This window comes from Arachis stenosperma, chromosome 9 (genome assembly GCF_014773155.1).
Source record: "Arachis stenosperma cultivar V10309 chromosome 9, arast.V10309.gnm1.PFL2, whole genome shotgun sequence".
Taxonomy (NCBI): Eukaryota; Viridiplantae; Streptophyta; class Magnoliopsida; order Fabales; family Fabaceae; genus Arachis; species Arachis stenosperma.
The window spans coordinates 31,049,796-31,064,868 of NC_080385.1; the positions used below are offsets into that span (position 1 = coordinate 31,049,796).

General features: G+C 37.7%; 1 non-coding gene across 1 annotated transcript; it reads right to left on the reverse strand.

The window, feature by feature from the left end:
• Positions 1 to 6,136: 6,136 nt before the first annotated feature.
• Positions 6,137 to 6,243, reverse strand: LOC130953107 (small nucleolar RNA R71). Its single transcript, XR_009075281.1, has one exon. It is a non-coding gene; the product is annotated as a small nucleolar RNA R71 (small nucleolar RNA).
• Positions 6,244 to 15,073: the final 8,830 nt, after the last annotated feature.

Here is a 15,073-nt window from a genome sequence, read left to right on the forward strand (position 1 = left end):
ACTGCTTACATAATTTCTTACACTAATTTGTACCTCGTTGCTTCATCTCGCCAATCATGTAGGTCGGGCAATGATTTTTAGAGTTTTTCTAGCTTAAATTAATGCATTTGAAATGGAAAATCTGGTAGAAAAATATTTTATTATTAAGAGAGAAAAGGTTTACATAAATCTGTTTGATACTAAGGATTTTTTTTATAATCCTTAGCCCTTGCTATGATGCCTCGTTAAAATCTCCTTCAGAAAATTCCTTTTCAAAAAAAAAAAAAATCATGAAGTTAGGAAAAATAGTACTCCAAAGAGCATGGCATGCTTCTCTAGCTACAATACCTTTTTAAGTTACATGCATGCCACGCCCTAAGGAACTCATTCCCTTTCAAGTCAGACACCTTATAGCAACCTTTTCCTAAGACTTCGATGGCCTTGTAAGATCCCTTCCAGTTTGCAGCCAGTTTTCTCTCACCCGACTTTTGAACCTTGATGTCACTTCGGAATAATATGAGGTCATTCGTGGTGAAACTTCTTCTGATAACTTTCTGGTTGTTCATAAGGCCATCCTTTGTTTCAATGCTTCTTCTTTTATCCGAGATTTTTCTCAGACTTTTGGTAGGAGGTCGAGCTCTTCCTTGTGTGCTAGGACATTGATCACATCATCATAAAATCTAACTCTTGGAGATTCCTCAGTAATCTCTATAAGAATCATGACCTCTACACCATAAGCAAGTCGAAAGAGTGATTCCCATATTAAGGCCATCCTTTGTTTCAATGCTTCTTCTTTTATCCGAGATTTTTCTCAGACTTTTGGTAGGAGGTCGAGCTCTTCCTTGTGTGCTAGGACATTGATCACATCATCATAAAATCTAACTCTTGGAGATTCCTCAGTAATCTCTATAAGAATCATGACCTCTACACCATAAGCAAGTCGAAAGAGTGATTCCCATATTGTTAAGTGGGGACTTGTCCGATATATCCACAAAATTTGAGGAAGCTCTTCTGCTCATGCTCCCTTTGCCTCTTGTAGTTGGCATTTTAACCCAGTTAATATGACTTTGTTTGTAGCTTTACCTTGTCCGTTGGCCTGAGGGTGTTCTACCAATGTGAATTAGTGTTTGATCTTGAGGCTGGTAACCAAGTTCCTAAAAGTTGAGTCGGTGAGCTGAGTTCCATTGTCAGTGGTGATGGAGCGTGGAACTCCAAATTGGGTGATAATGTTCTTATAGAGAAATTTCTGACTTCTTTAAGGTATTCGATTATAGGAGTCATCCACCCTAGGCTTTGGTTGGATATGGCCATTGTCTCTGACTTGTCTTCTCCATTCGATACTGATGGTGCATAGAGAGTTTCCTAGATCAGGCTACTATTGTTGCCCCTGGCTTGGTGCTGGCTAACTTAGAGAGGGCATTTGCTTGGGCATTATATTCCCGTGCTATATGTCGGACCTCCCTTTCTGAGAAATGTGCTAATTATTCTCGTACTTCTTCCAGGTACTTCTTTGTGCTAGGATCCTTAGCTTGATAAGTGCCGTTAACTTAGGAGGTGATCATTTGAGAGTAACTAAATACTACCAATCTTTCTACCCCTATTTTTTTAGCCAGCTTTAAGCCAGCAAGCAAGACTTCATATTCTGGTTGATTATTAGAAGTGAAAAAGTCAAACTTTAGTGATAGTTTAATCCGAGTTCTTTATTCATTTTCTAGGATAACTCCTGCCCTACTTCTGCCTTTGTTAGACGATCCATCTGCATACATATTCCAAATTGACGGGTTTCTCCGGGTTTCAGTGCATTCTGTCACAAAGTCGACTAAATATTGGGATTTGATAGCTGTCCGAGTTTCATATATTAAGTCAAACTCAGATAGTTCTACTGTCCATTGTAACACCCTTCCTGCAGTGTCCGTCTTCTGTAAAATATGCTTCATGGGTTGATTAGTTTGAACCTTAATAATGTGAGCTTGAAAGTAAGGTCGGAGCCTTCTGGAAGTGATGATAAGTGCATATGCGAACTTTTCTATCTTTTGATAGTTTAGTTCTTCTCCCTGTAAGGCTTTGCTTCTAAAGTAGATGGTTGTTGTCTGTGTTCATCTTCTCGGACCAGAACTGAGGCCATAGCACGACTTGCTACTGCTAGGTAGAGGACGAGCTCTTCTCCTGGAGCAGGTCGGGTGAGGATTGGGGGGTTGGCTTAGGAATGTTTTAAAGTTTTGGACGGCTTGTTCACATTCCTAAGTCCATTAAAATTAGTTCCTTTTTTTAAGGATTGGGAACAAGGGTAAAGACTTCAAATACGATCCTGCTAGAAACCTGGACAATGCAGCCAACCTCCTATTTAATTGTTAAATTTTCTTGAGACAAGTTGGGCTTTTCATCTCCAATATCATTGTGCACTTATCTGGGTTGGCCTCAATGTCTCTTTGAGTGAGCTTGAAGCCTAAAAACTTTCCAACTTCCCTTGTAAAGGTGCATTTTGAAGGATTTAACCTCATCCCATGCTTTCTTATTTTGGAGAATCGATGAGCGAATATTTTATACGCTTTTTGGCATCATTTTTATATAGTTTTTAATAGATTTTATTTAGTTTTTATTGAGTTTTTATAGGTTTTAGTGTTAAATTCATATTTTTGGATTCTACTATGAGTTTTTGTATTTTTGTACAATTTTAGGTATTTTTTGGCTGAAATTGAGGAGCTAGAGCAAAAGTCTGATTTAGAGACAGAGAAAGCACTGCAGATGCTGTCCGGATCTGACCTGCCTACACTCGGAAGAGCTTTTCTGGAGTTATAGACGTCCAAATAGAACGCTCTCAATGCCTATGAAAAGCTGACTTCCAGAGCTTTCCAGAAATGTATAATAGTTTATACTTTGCTTCAGATTAGAAGGCCCAAAACTGGCGTGCAACGCCAGCTTCCTGCCCCTTTCCAGGCGTCCAACGCCCAAAGAGCAGAGATCAGCATCCAAACGCCCAATGAGGACCCCCTAGCCAGAGTTCAATGCCCTAGGAGCCTCGTAGCACGTAGATCTCATCAAAGCTCAGGCCAAACACTCACCAAGTGGGCCCCATAAGTGAATTTTAGCACTAAATAGACTGTTTTACCCTTACTAGTCGTCTGTTTAGTATTTAAAGTGTATTTTACATAATTGTTAAAACAACATATGAGAGAACAACGATTATTTTGAGTTTTACTTTGTATTTTACATCAGTATGAGTTTCTAAACTTCCTAGGGTGAGGGGAGGAGCCCTGCTGAGTCCTATGAATTAATAAAAGTATTATTGTTTCTCTTCGATCCGTGTTTGATTAATTCTAAGATGTATATTCGTAATTGAATGTGGTGAATAGGATGATCAGTAACAACCAGCTCTGTTCATCACATTAAGACGAACGTGCCTGACAAATACCTGCGTCTACATGGTTCAGAGTGTTGTCTTTCATCGAACAATGATGAACCACTAGGTTGAATATACGTCTCTCAGACGGCTAATCCATGACTTCGTTGGGGACTTCTCGAGACATCAGTTCAGCTGATTTACGGGGAGATTAGGGTATCTGTGGTAGAGGCTAGAACCCAAGGTGCAGCATTCTCTGATCTAGAAGATCCGACCTTGTCTGTGGCGTTTTGAGTAGGATCATTAAGGAGAATGGACTGTAGGAGCTTCACCCTCAATCAAAATGGATTTGCACTAAACCTGGGGTTCAGATATGGAGGAATATTGGCAGCTACTCAAACTAGTGTCAATCATATACAGCCTGCCATTGAAGAAATCACTCCCAAGCAAAGAAGACAGTAGTACCAGAGTTAATTCAGAAAGACAAAGCTACTCTAATCCTTAACCCTATTCCTATTAGTATTTTCTACCCTTTTTGCTTTATTCCTATTACTGCTTTTAATCCTAATACAAACTCCATATATGACATAAAATCAACAACCTTCTAATCTGCCTGACTAAGACTTGCAAGATAATCATAGCTTGCTTCAAACCGCAATCCTCGTGGGATCGACCCTGACTCGCTTAGGTATTACTTTGATGACCCAGTGCACTTGCTGGTACATTTGTACGAAAGTGTGGGGTTTGCGTACACCAAGTTTTTGGCGTTGTTGCTGGAGATTGTTGAGTTTGGACAAACTTAAGGATTGTCTTGCTCTATAGATCAGGTAATTTATTTTATTTTATTTTATTGTTTTTTATTTTTATTTTCTTCCTCTTCAATTTTTGAAAATTTCAAAACTTTTTCAAAAAATATTTTTAGTTTCTTTGTTTAATCTTTGTTCTTTGTTTGAGTCTTGTGTTCTTGTTCTTGTTGAGTTTTTTGAAAAATTTAAGTCTTTCTTTCAAAAAACTTTCAAAAATAGTTTCTTGGTTTGAGTCTTTTTATTTACTTTTCAAAAAATCTTTCAAAAATATTTTTCTTTTGGCATTAATCTTAATCTTTCTATTCAAGTCTTTTTGTTTATGTTCTTGGTTATTTTTCGTTTTCTTTGGGACTTTCTTTCAAATTTTTTTTCAAAAATAGTTGCTTTGTTTAAATCTTGTGTCAAGTTTTTAAGTTTGGTGTCTTCTTGTTATTTTTCTTTTGATTTTCGAAAATTGTGTTTTGGTTTTCTAAAAATTTTAAGTTTGGTGTTCTTTTTATGTTCTTGTGTTCTTTGAATCTTGTTCTTTGTGTTGTTGTTAGTCTTCAAAGTGTTCTTGAGTCTTTTTTGTGTTTTGATCTTAAAATTTTTTAAGTTTGGTGTCTCTTTGTGTTTTCCCTCCAAATTTTCAAAAATTAGAGGCGCTACATCTAAAAATTTTAAGTTGTGTCTTTTGTGTGTTTTTCTCCTTCATCATTAATTTCAAAAATAAAAAATAATATCTTTTCTAACTTAATCTTAACCATAATTTTCGAAAATCATTAATAAAAATTCAGATTTTAATTTCAAAATTTTATCTTATCATATCTTAGTTGTCAAGTTTTCAAAAATCAAATCTTGTCAAAAATAAAAATCATATCTTTTTCAAAAACTTATCGTATCTTTTTCAAAATTTAAAAATCTTATCCTATCTTTTTCAAATTTCAAATTTTAAAATTAAATCTTTTTCAAAATCAAATTTCAAAATCTTATCTTTTTAAAATCTTTTTTAATATTTTTAATTTCTTATCTTATCTTTTTCTAATTTGAAATTTCAATTTCAAATCTTTTCTTATCTTATCTTCTATGTTATTTTAAATTAAAATCTTTTCTTAATTAATTAACTATTTTCTCTCTTTTCTTTTTCAAAACTTCCTAACTAACTCTTCTCTTCTTAATTTTCGAAAACTTCTTCTTCTCTTCTCTCTTCTATTTTCGAAAATACACTAACTAATTTTCAATCCTTTTTAAATTATTAACCATAATTTTTTAAAACAATTAATAAATAAAATAAAAACAAAAATATTTTAATTCTTATTTACTTTTTCTATTTATACTTCTCATCTCCACTCATATCATTCGACTTCTATCCCTCTCTCATCTTCCATCTTCACTTTTATTTCTATCTTCTTCTTCTTCACATCTCACTTTAAGGAGGAGCTTCTTGCCAATTGGCACAAAGAGCTTTCTTCTTTTCCTTTTTTCTTTTCTTCTTATTTATGACTAGGAATAGGGATAAAGTACCCCTCTTGACTCCTAATCTTGAACCTGAGAAGACTCTAAGGAGGCGTTTACAACAAGCTAAAGCACAATACTCCAGAAGAGACCTTTCAGAAAGTTTTGAACAAGAAGCAGAGGACATGGCCGAACCTCAAGAGGAGCCAAGAAAGGTCCTTGGTGACTTCACCATGCCTACCTTTGACTTTCATGGCAGAAGTATCTCTGTACCTGCCATTGGAGCTAACAATTTTGAGCTTAAGCCCTAGTTTGTCTCTCTTCTGTAGCAGAACTGCAAATTCCATAGACTTCCAATGGAAGATCCACATCAGTTCTTGGCAGAATTTTTACAGATCTGTGATACTGTAAAGACTAATGGAGTAGATTCTGAAGTCTATAAGCTTATGCTCTTTCCCTTTGCTGTAAGAGACAGAGCTAAGTTCTGGTTGGATACCCAGCCTAGAGAGAGTCTTGACTCTTGGGAAAAGCTGGTTAATGCTTTTCTAGCTAAATTCTTTCCCCTCAAAGAATGAGCAAGACTAGAGTAGAATTTTAAACCTTTAGACAAAGAGAAGGTGAATCCCTCTATGAAGCTTGGGAAAGATACAAGCAATTGATCAGGAGATGTCCTCTTGATATGCTCTCAGAATGGTCCATCATAGGCGTGGTCTATGATGGCCTGTTTGAATTATCCAAAATTTTATTGGACAGCTCTGTAGGTGGATCACTCCACTTGAAGAAAACACCTGTAGAAGTAAGAGAACTCATTGAGATGGTTGCTAACAACCAGTTCATGTACACTTCTGAAAGAAATCCTGTAAATCATGGAGCCTCTCAGAAGAAAGGAGTTCTTGAAGTTGATACTCTGAATGCCATATTGGCTCAGAATAAGATCTTGATCCAGCAGGTCAATATGATCTCCCAGCAGTTGACTGGATTACAAACTGCAGCTGGTAGTGCTCAGAAAGCTCCTTCTGGAGAAGAAGCTTATGATCCTGATCAACCCACCATGAAGGAGGTAAACTACATGGAAGAACTCTATGAAAACACCTACAATCCTTCAGAGAGGAATCATCCTAACCTCTCATGGAAGGATCAACAGAAACCTCAGCAAGGTTTCAATAACAATCAAGGTGGAAGAAACTAGAATAGGTTCAATAACAGACCACCATTCCCATCTTCTCAAGGGAACATGGAAACCTCTGAGCAGAACTTTTCTGACTTAGTTACTTTGGTTTCCAGCCTCTTCAAAACCACTCATAGTTTTATAAATGAAACAAGGTCCTCCATTAGAAATTTGGAGGTACAGGTTGGTCAACTAAGCAAGGAGATCCATGAGACTCCTCCTGACACTCTTCCAAGTAACACTGAGGTGAACCCAAGAGAAGAGTGCAAGGCCATAACCATGGAGGTGGAGGTCGAATCTGAGGAGGATGGGGTGGCATTGAACGCTAGTGAAGGACATATCACTGGGCGTTCATCGCCCAATCTGGCAGCAAGCCTGGCGCTAAACGCCAGTGAGAAACCCCTCACTGGGCATTCAACGCCCATCCTGGAAGCAGAGCTGGCGTTGAACGCCAGTCAGGGAGCACTGGCTGGGCATTCAACGTCCAAACAGGCAGTCATCTTGGCGCTGAACGCTAGTGAGGAACCCCTCACTGGGCGTTCAACACCCAACCAGGCAGGCTTTTTGGCGCTAAACGCAGTGAGAAACACCTCACTGGGCGTTCAACGCCCAACCATGCAGCCATTTTGGCGCGAAACGCCGGTGAGGAACCTCTCACTAGGCGTTCAACGCCCACATACCCAGGGAAGCTGGCGTTGAATGCCAGCAAGGACATCCTTGCTGGGCGTTCAACGTCCAAAGTGACAGAGTGACGTTAGGATTTTTGCGTGGTCTAAGAATTTTATAAAAATAGTCGCGTTGTAGATATAGATTCTAAAACAACAGAAATCCCTTCGTGCAAATGTTTTGGTTGTCACAAGTAACAAACCCCTTTAAAATTGATAACCGAGTATTTAAACCTTGGGTCGTCTTCTCAAGGAATTGCAGGGAGGTATGTTTTATTATTGGTTATGCAAAACAGTGTTTTTGGGGGTTGAAAAGGTTTTGAACAAGAGAAAGGGATTGCAGAGAATTAATAGATTAATAACTAATAAAACTCTTGGCAAGGTATGAAAATTGGAGGTCCTATCCCTGTTATCCTTATCAATTGTGATGAGAATTGGATTTTTCTCCCACTATGTTAACCTCTAACTATGAAGGTAAGTTAAGTGAATGAGTTAATTCGAATCCTCAAGTCCCAGTCTTTCCTTGGGAAAAGTTAGAGTTATTGGATCTCAAATTAATTCTTGAAGAATTCCAATTTTCAGTCAACAATGAGTTTGATAACTCAAGAGTTACCAATTAATCAACCAAAGCCAAAAGGGAATAAAATCTAAATTAAATTAAAAGCATCAATAACATAAATAGAAGAAGGCAATCAAACTACGTTTAAACATAAATTCAAATTTAGCATGAAGGAGTTCATAAAATAAATTGGAAAAATAAATAAAAGGAATAATAACCTGGAACTCAGAAGATGAAATCCTAATCCTAATCCTAATCCTAAGAGAGAGGAGAGAACCTCTCTCTCTCAAAACTACATCTAAAACTAAAATTATGAATTATGAGAGCATGTTGAGTCTCTGCAAGTTCTCTGACTTTAATCTGTGTTTCTGGGCCGAAAATTGGGTTGAAATGCGGCCCAGAATCTCTGCCGGCGACTTTTGTAATTCTGCAGATCGCGCACGTCACGCGTCCGCGTCGTCCATGCGTTCGTGTCACTTAGCATTTCTCGTACCACGCGTGCGCGTCGTCCACGCTTTCGTGTCGTTCGTGTAGCTTCCAATCCGTGCGGTCGCGTCAGGCACGCGAACGCGTCACTCTGATTTCTTCCATTTCGCGCGATCGCGTGAGCCATGCGACCGCGTGACTTCTCGCTGGTCATCTCCTCAATTCCTTGTGTTCCTTCCATTTTTGCACGCTTCCTCTTTATTCTCTAAGCCATTCCTGCCCTATGAAGCCTGAAACACTTAACACACAGATCAAGGCATCGAATGGTAATAAGAGAGGATTAAGATTAGCTAAATTAAGACCAAAGAAGCATGTTTTCAATCATAGAACTAAACTATGAGGGAATTGTAAAATCATGCAAATCTTATGAATAAGTGGGTGAAAATCTTGATAAAACCACTCAATTAAATACAATATATACCATAAAATAGTGGTTTATCAACCTCCCCACACTTAATCATTAGCATGTCCTCATGCTAAACTCAAGGAGACCAAATAAATGAATAGGGAAAGGCAAGACTCATGCAATGCAACCTATGAATGTGAATGCAACTACATGCAAAGATGATTCTACCTACTTGGTGAAAAAGTAAATAAATCTTTCAAGAATAAACTTTCCACCTAACTTAAGACAATCCATTTAATTAAAATACAAAATCTAACTTCCCATTAACTGTATTTTCCACATATTCATGCATCCTAAATTTGAGTACAGTACATATGCATTGATACCAACACTCACTTTGGGGCATTTTGTCCCCTTTTATTAATTGCTCTTTTCTTTTTCTTTTTCACTCTTTTTTTTATAATTATTTTTTTTATTTTTCTCAATGCATATGATTAAAGTATTGAATGCAATAACATGTGCTCAACCATTATTTTGCACATTTTCGCTAAAATATATAACACCCAATTATTCAAACCAAATATTTTCAAACCCAACTTCCCCACACTTAAATCATGAGCACTTTTACTAGTCTAAGCTAACCAAGGATTCAAATTAAGGACATTATTGTTTTCCGCTTAGAGTTAGTAATGAGCTAAAGTAAAAAACAAATGGGTATATTAGGCTCAAATTGGTTTGCAAAAGATAATGAAAGGGTAAGGCCATATGGGTATGTAGGCTTAGTGAAACAAGGGCCTCAATCATATCAGTACATGCATACATCAAACAATGGAAATATAGAATTAAGCAAGACAAAGATCACAATTTTAGAGAGAAAAACACACATCAAAAATAAAATATTGGTTGATAAAATGTAACCAATCAAATAGGCTCAAAATCTCACTGGTTTTGTGTGTTTGAGCTTTAAACCATGTTCCAAAATAAGATTTCTTCAAACAAGTTTTTCAAAAAGTTTTATTCAAATTAGTGAAATACTATAAAAATTTCTTGAAAAAGAAAATATTACTTTAACCAAGTGGTAAAATATGCACAAAAAACAAACATGCAATCAAACATGCAAATGCAATAATGAAAAACAAAAATTGGAGTTGAGAAGGGACTAACTAACCCGTGGAGATCGGTATCGACCTTCCCACACTTAAAGGTTGCACCGTCCTCGGTGCATGCTGAGATGTACAGGTGGATGGGGGTTGTAGTTCCTCAGCTAGTGCTCTTTGTGTTCCTTTCCTTGCCGGTGGTTTGGGAGTAGCTTTCTCTCATTACCCTTTTTGGTGGCCATCCTGAAAGGGAAAAAAGGAAAGTAACAAGTAAAACTAGGGGATCCAGCAAGGAAGAGAGCGGGAAAGGTGGTAATCAATGCACAGTAAAGAAGAATGATGTTAACACATGGACATGACTACATGTGAAAAGTCATCAATGGAAATATAGTAAGTGCATGTGATGACAGTTAAATGCAAGATGTTTATTGGCATGCTGGCAAAGGCATGAGTAGCATAGATGATGAGCGGATAATTTATACGCTTTTTGGCAATGTTTTTAGTATGTTTTTAGTACATTTTAGTTAGTTTTTATTATATTTTTTTAGTTTTTAATTAAAATTCACTTTTCTGGACTTTACTATGAGTTTGTGTGTTTTCTGTGATTTCAGATATTTTCTGGCTGAAATTGAGGGACCTAAGCAAAAATCTGATTCAGAGGCTGAAAAAGGACTGCAGATGCTGTTGGATTCTGACCTCCCTGCACTCGAAGTGGATTTTATGGAGCTACAGAAGCTCAATTGGTGCGCTCTCAATTGCGTTAGAAAGTAGATATCCTGGGCTTTTTCGCAATATATAATAGTTCATACTTTGCTCAAGAATTGATGGCCCAAACCAGCGTTCCAAATCAGCTTCAGAATTCCCGGCGTTTAACGCCGGAACTGGCACAAAAGTTGGAGTTAAACGCCCAAACTGGCACAAAAGCTGGCGTTTAACTCCAGGAAAAGTCTCTACACATGAAAGCTTCAATGCTCAGCCCAAGCACACACCAAGTGGATCCTGGAAGTGGATTTTTACGTCATTTACTCATTCTTGTAAACCCTAGGTCACTAATTCACTATAAATATGACTTTTTGCTATTGTATCTTTATCTCATGACACATTACACGTTTCATATTGTATCTTCTACGGCATGAGTCTCTAAATCCCATGGTTGGGGGTGAGGAGCTCTGCTGTGTCTTGATGGATTAATGCAATTACTACTGTTTTTCATTCAATCACGCTTGCTTCTATTCAAAGATACTATTTGTTCTTCAACCTGATGAATGTGTTGATCCATGACACTCATCACCATTCTCACCTATGAACGTGTGTCTGACAACCACCTCCGTTCTACCTTCATTTGAGTGTGTATCTCTTGGATTCCTTAAGCAGAATCTTCGTGGTATAAGCTAGAACCAATTGGCGGCCATTCTTGAGAATCCGAAAAGTCTAAACCTTGTCTGTGGTATTCCAAGTAGGATTCGAGGATTGAATGACTGTGACGAGCTTCAAACTCGCAAGTTTTGGGCGTTAGTGACAGACGCAAAAGAATCATTGGATTCTATTCCGACATGATCGAGAACCGACAGATGATTAGCCGTGCGGTGACAGCGTACGTTGAACATTTTCACTGAGAGGATGGGAGGTAGCCATTGACAATGGTGAAACCCAACATACAGCTTGCCATGGAAGGAGCCTTGCGTGAATGAAGGAGAAGACAGTAGGAAAGTAGAGATTAAGAAGATATAGCATCTCCAAAACCTCAACCTGTTCTCCATTACTGCAAAACAAGTATTTAATTCATGTTCTTTTACTTTTTACAATTAAATATGAGAATTATTGATATCCTGACTAAGAGTTACAATATAACCATAGCTTGCTTCAAGCCGACAATCTCCGTGGGATCGACCCTTACTCACGCAAGGTATTACTTGGACGACCCAGTGCACTTGCTGGTTAGTTGTGCGGAATTGCAAAAGTGTGATTGTGATTTCGTGCACCAAGTTTTTGGCGCCGTTGCTGGGGATTGTTCGAGTTTGGACAACTGACGGTTTATTTTGTTGCTTAGATTAGAAATATTTTATTTTTGTGGTTTAGAGTCTTTTATTTGAGTTTAGTTTTATATTTTAAGTTTGGTGTCAATTTAATGCTTTTATTTTCTTTAAAATTTTCGAAATTGCGTGTCCTTAGTTCTTTCTTTATTTTTTAAAAATTTCTAAGTTTGGTGTCTTCTTTGTGTTTTCCTTTAAATTTTTGAAATTTTACATTGATTTTCAAAATATATCTTTTTTTTAGTCAAGTCAAAATTCTAATTTCAAAAATTGAATTTTTTTTCAAATCTTTTTCAAAAATAATTTTCAAGCATATCTTTTTAATTGCTAATTCCAAAATCTTTTTAATTAATTAATTAATTTAGTTTTCAATTTGCATTGATTTTATTCTCTTTTGGTTTTCAAATTTTTATTTTATTTTCCATTTATTTTATTTTATTATTTTCGGTTACTTTTAATTAAAATAAAATAAAAAATAATAATAAAATACACATCATCTCCCTTTCTCCATCATGGACCTAAGTGGAATTGAGCAGTCCAGAAGGACTCTGGGGTCATATGCTAACCCCATTACAGCTGCATATGGAAGTAGCATCTGATACCTCCCATTAAAACAAGCAGCTTTGAGCTAAATCCTCAACTCATTATCATGGTGCAGCAAAATTGCCAGTATTCTGGTCTTCCACAGGAAGAACCTACTGAGTTTCTGGCACAGTTCTTACAAATTGCTGACACAGTACGTGATAAAGAAGTGGATCAGGATGTCTACAGATTGTTACTGTTTCCATTTGCTGTAAAAGATCAAGCTAAGAGGTGGTTGAATAACCAACCCATAGCAAGCATAAAAACATGAAGACAGTTATCAGACAAATTCCTGAATCAATTTTACCCTCCAAAAAGGATGACACAGCTAAGGCTGGACATCTAAGGAATTAAACAAGAGGATAATGAATCCCTTTATAATGCCTGGGAGAGGTATAGAGGTATGCTAAGGAAATGCCCCTCTGAAATATTTTCAGAGTGGGTACAGTTGGACATCTTCTACTATGGGCTTACAGAAAAAGCTCAGATGTCTTTAGACCACTCAGTTGGTGGATCTATACACATGAGGAAGACGATTGAAGAGGCTCAAGAGCTCATAGATACGGTTGCTAGAAATCAACATCTATACTCAAGCAGTAAGTCCTCTATAAAAGAAGAAGCTATGGCAGTAACTACTGATCCTAATCCTCAAGAACAGATTGTTGAACTTAATCAACAATTACTCCTGATGACAAAACAATTAGCAGAGTTTAAAGAGATGCTCCAAGAAACTAAAAATGCTAACCAGAATATGGAAGCACAATTGAATCAGACAAGACAGCGGCTATCTAAACAGATAACAGAAGAATGCCAAGCTGTTAAATTAAGGAGTGTGAAGATATTGAATGTATCAACTCAAAGCAGCAGAAAGCCAAGAAAGGAACAACTGACAGAGGATAACCAAACCACTGTCCAAAATCCCTCTGAGGACAGTAAGAGCCTAGAGAGGAATACTTCTGGTGTTCAAACGCCAGAAAAGGGGGAAAAGTTGGCGTTAAACACCCATTCCTTGCCCAGTTCTGGCGTTCAAACGCCAGAAAAGGGTGGAAAGATGGCGTTAAATGCCCATCCTACACCCAGTCCTGGCGTTCAAATGCCAATGAGGAATCAGACACCTGAGAGTGCTGATATTAACCCCTCTAAGAAGGCTTCTCTAACCACCTCTGTAGGGAATAAACCTACAGCAACTAAGGTTGAAGAATATAAAGCCAAGATGCCTTATCCTCAGAAACTCTGCCAAGCGGAACATGATAAACAATTTGCCCGCTTTGCAGACTATCTCAGGACTCTTGAAATAAAGATTCCATTTGCAGAGGAACTTGAGCAAATACCCTCTTATGCTAAGTTCATGAAAGAGATCTTAAGTCATAAGAAGGATTGGAGAGAAACTGAAAAGGTGTTTCTCACTGAAGAATGCAGTGCAGTCATGCTGAAAAGCTTACCAGAGAAGCTTCAAGATCCAGGAAGCTTTATGATACCATGCACATTAGAAGGTGCTTGTACCAAGACAGCCCTATGTGACCTTGGAGCAAGTATCAACCTGATACCTGCAACCACTATCAGAAAGCTTGGGTTGATTGAAGAAGTCAAACCAACCCGGATATGTCTCCAACTTGCTGATGGCTCCATTAAATATCCATCAGGCATAATTGAAGACATGATTGTCAAGGTTGGGCCATTTGCCTTTTCCACTGACTTTGTAGTGCTGGAAATGGAGGAGCACAAGAGTGCAACTCTCATCCTAGGAAGACCTTTTCTAGTGATGAGCGGATAATTTATACGCTTTTTGGCATTATTTTTAGGTAGTTTTTAATAGGTTCTAGTTACTTTTAGGGATGTTTTCATTAGTTTTTATGCTAAATTCACATTTCTAGACTTTACTATAAGTTTGTGTATTTTTCTGTGATTTCAGGTATTTTCTGGCTGAAATTGAGGGACCTGAGCAAAACTCTGATAAGAGGCTGACAAAGGACTGCTGATGCTGTTGGAATCTGACCTCCCTGCACTCAAAATGGATTTTCTGGAGCTACACAACTTAAAATGGCGCGCTCTCAACGGCGTTGGAAAGTAGACATCCAGAGCGTTCCAGCAATATATAATAGTCTATACTTTATTCGTGATTAAACGACGTAAACTGGCGCTCAACGCCAGTTCCATGTTGCTTTCTGGAGTCAAACGCCAGAAACACGTCACGAACTGGAGTTAAACGCCCAAAACACGTTACAACTTGGCATTCAACTCCAAAAGAAGCCTCAGCTCGTGGATAGATCAAGCTCAGCCCAAACATACACCAAGTGGGCCCTAGAAATGGATTTATGCATCAATTACTTACTCCTGTAAATCCTAGTAGCTAGTCTAGTATGAAGATGTAACTGAGCTCTTAAGATTATTCTTCCTCTGAAGAGGATGAAGATGTAATTGGAGAGCAAGTTGCTCAATATCTAGGAGCCATCATGAAGCTGAATGCCAAGTTATTTGGTAATGAGACTTGGGAAGGTGAACCTCCCTTGCTCATTAGTGAACTTGATACATGGGTTCAGCAAACTCTACCTTAAAAGAAACAAGATCCTGGGAAATT